Source organism: Myotis lucifugus, unplaced genomic scaffold, assembly GCF_000147115.1.
Source record: "Myotis lucifugus unplaced genomic scaffold, Myoluc2.0 scaffold_87, whole genome shotgun sequence".
NCBI classification, from domain to species: domain Eukaryota; kingdom Metazoa; phylum Chordata; class Mammalia; order Chiroptera; family Vespertilionidae; genus Myotis; species Myotis lucifugus.
In genome coordinates this window covers 245,916-249,406 of record NW_005871135.1, presented here as the reverse complement: position 1 = coordinate 249,406, position 3,491 = coordinate 245,916, and the positions used below count along the sequence as shown (strand labels likewise).

Genomic DNA, 3,491 nt, shown 5'->3' with positions numbered 1-3,491 from the left:
CCAGAAGGAAATACTTGTGGGAAAGGAAGCTTTGGCTAAATATGTCAGGAAAGGTTAAATCAATGATAGTCTGCTGGAAGAATGCTTGCCTTTTCTCCGTCCTTCCTCTAAAACTGAAGGACCTAGAAAAGGTTCCCTTGCATCTTCCACAAACATCTGGGTAATGCCAATGTGACTCAAAGAATATAGGATAAGGGGGGGGGGGATCAATGGTCTTTTCTCAGGGGACCCTGACTCAACTTGACCCACGCAACTTTCTTTCAGTTCCTTTCTCTGCATATTAACACACGTTCATTTACTCAGGAAATTTTGGTTCAAGGTTCAGGAAGCAGACCTGGGAAAGGTACAAGAGGGGACAGCAGTTTGGGGAGCCTAGTGGGGGCTACTTAGGGTTACTGAAATTTGGTGACAAAGCAACTCAGTCCCCTTGTAAGCATTCCCTTCTCTCATAATTGTAATCTCTCATAATACTACCATTTATTGAATGCCAGGCACCTTCTATACATAACCTTATTCCCATAATAACTATTTGGAGTATGTGTTATTCTCCTCTTTATAAATAAGGAAACCAAGGCTGAGAGAAAAGAAATCCGTCCAAGGTCTCAAAGATAATAAATAGTAGAACTGAAGTTCAAATCCAAGTATGTCCACTCCCAGCCATAAAACCACATTGACTGAAATATGTCACAGCTCCCCAGCTGGCTGCAGTCTGGCTGAGAGGCTGGTAAATGCAGCTGGGAATGACTTTTAAATCTGATGGTCCAACCAGACGCACTTTGGGGAGGGAGTGTCACAGAGGCCGCAGGTCAGTGTGTATGGACAGTGATCCACTTCAAGGGCCTTATCAGCGTTTGACTACCAGCCACTCTCCAGATGTTAAGTGTGTGGATGCTCTAGTGTTTGAAAGGCCTTCTGGTAAAACGCGTATAATGTAACTTAGGAGTCAGACAGAACGGGCTTGCATCCCTGTTTTGGCTTTCACAACTTAGCCTTGGTGAATCATTTAATTAATATTTTTCTCATCTGTAAAATGGGGAAGTAACACCTAGATTATTGGCCAAATCATTGACAGGATTAACAGAGTTAATGCACATAATAAGCATGTGATAAATGGTAGCTATTTTTATTTTTAAAAAAATAGATTGTGGATAAGGGCAAGCACTTGTCCAAGATCACTTAGTAAATTAGCAGCTGAGGAAGGACTTTGGACTTCAAGCCTCTGGTTCCCACGCTGATTCCACTTCCTTTACATATTATCCTTAAGGGTGTGTGTGTGTGTGTGTGTGTGTGTGTGTGTGTGTATTCGAGCTAAGTCTCTTGGCTTCTAATCCAGTCCTACTATGTTTCTGAACTGGCTTCAGCAATGTCCTTGGGCTCTGAGAACAAATGCTGTTATTCTGCCCCAGGGGAGAGAAGCCCAAAAGATATCACTGAGAACAACAGTTAAGACTATCCCCCTGCCTCAGCCCTGGTATGAGGTTTTTTGTTTTTTTTCAAGCCAGTGACCTCCATACCTCACCTTCTAGTCTCTTACACCTCATCTTGTCAGCTAACCTAAAGCTCCTTTCCTTATCTACCCACTGGTCCCAACCTAAGAACAAATCAGAACAAAGTTCAGGGCTACTCCCTGCCTAATTAGACGGATTTGCCCCCCTTAGAGTTCAATTGGATCTTCAGGCATACTCACTGGACTATCCTTTCATTAGAGGGGAATCGGCTGGGATAATAAGACTAAGCAAGTCCAGCAAGGACAAAGCAAGGAAACTGGGAATATACAGGTTTACTGAGATCTGAGTATGAGCCCAGCCCTGCCTGCTATTCCTAGCCATGCAACCAACGCAAGTCACTTCCTATGCTTTAGTTTCCTTATGTGTAAAACTGGGTCTAGTAGAGCCTACTTAGTAGGGCCATTATGAAAACTAAGTCAGGATCAAGATCACCAAATCAGGAAGTGACAGAGCCAGGATCTGATTCCAGGGCACCCCACTCTAGAGTAGGGTTCCTGAACTTTGGCACCATTGACATTGGGGCAGATAATTCTTTATGGTGGGGGCTGTCCAGTGCACGGAAGGATGTTAAACCCCATCTCTCGGTGTCTGTCCACTAGCGGCCAGTACTGCCCCACACGCCAACTGTGACACCAAAAATGTCCCCAGAGGTTCCCAAGCATCCCCTGGGGGACAGCATTGCCCTGGTTAGGAACCACTGCTGCAGAACTTGGCACAGGACTAAATGTTCAGTGCATCTGCCCTTGTCTCTCTCCCAGCCCAAACACTTCATTCACAGAGCCACTGCCTCTTTGAGCTGCCATGGACCGTAGGTAGGATGAATCCCACCTACTTATTTAGCTGATGAGGAACAGAAGGCCTGAGATCACGACGTTCCTCTCATTTTCTGGAGGCCTCCCATCCTATCTGCTGTCTCAGCTTGGAGGGACGGGCAAAGGAAGCTTGGGTGGATGACCTTGGGTAGTTTCCTGCTTCGTGCCCCCTTTGACCACTCTCTTCTCCCCCAACTCCTACCACTTTTGGGCCTGGGTTCCCTGGCAAGTTAGTGGCAGTACCATGGCTGCCTCCTGCAAAGGGATCTTTGATTAATGAGCGAGGGAGATTGGGCCTCTCGCAGAGAAAGCCAGGCTCCTGCAGGATTTAGGACGTTGCTGCTGAACCCTGAACGCTGTTAAACTTCATACCCGCATGGTTTCATGCATCACTTCTTGGTCCTCCAGTCCCCAGAACTCTCTTTGCTTCCCATGCAGACTTTAGGAAAATTCCAACAGCTCACAAATCTAGTCAGAGCGCTTTAATTCTCTAGTTGTGACATCGCTACCCCACCATTCTATCCACCCCAACCCAGTGCCCCACCCTCCCACAGTACAGAATTCAAGTCTTTAGGGCTCCATATTGCAACCCTCACCAATTCTTCACTCTCGTGCCCCAAATCTGAAACAGATCCTTTAATCTGTTTTCATCTCTGCAGCCTTCCACCCTGCACCCCAGTTTAACACCCCAGCCCCACACCCCAGATTGCTGCCCTCCCTCAATCTGATCGCCCAATTCCATCAAGCACCGTGCACCCTCAAACCCTGCACGTTCCTCTTTACTCACCCCCATAACATGTGTTGTCATCAAACCTTCACCTCCTTGCAAACAAGAACCCGTCTCCTCAATTTTCCCCAATGCCACCCAGAAAATGCTTCTTCCTTATCAATTAGGAGAGCCCCTCACGTTGCTCCCTCTGATCTCAGATCTTGCAGCCCCGGAATCCTAGCGCTCCCGGATTCCCTTAAACCTCCTTAGATTCTGCACCCCAAATGTTATCAGATCTCCGAAATTCTGCACCCTTCTCCTCCAGGGCCTACAGATCCCCTCCCGTCTCCCAGATGCTGCACCCTGACCCTCCTCGGGGGCCCCACACATTAACGCATACCTCCCGGCACGCTGCATCGCGAAGCGTCTCCCAGCCCCTAGCTCCCCGCCCAGAGCTGCAGG

At 47.7% G+C, this 3,491-nt stretch overlaps 2 protein-coding genes across 2 annotated transcripts in view; one reads left to right on the top strand and one right to left on the bottom strand.

Moving 5' to 3' along the window:
* Positions 1-3,491, top strand: part of LOC102436882 (astrotactin-2) — a 483,991-nt gene that overhangs the window by 295,402 nt on the left and 185,098 nt on the right. The gene's annotated exons all lie outside the window — the stretch shown is intronic.
* The window catches only part of TRIM32 (tripartite motif containing 32), an 11,931-nt gene that overhangs the window by 8,098 nt on the left and 342 nt on the right, over positions 1-3,491 (bottom strand).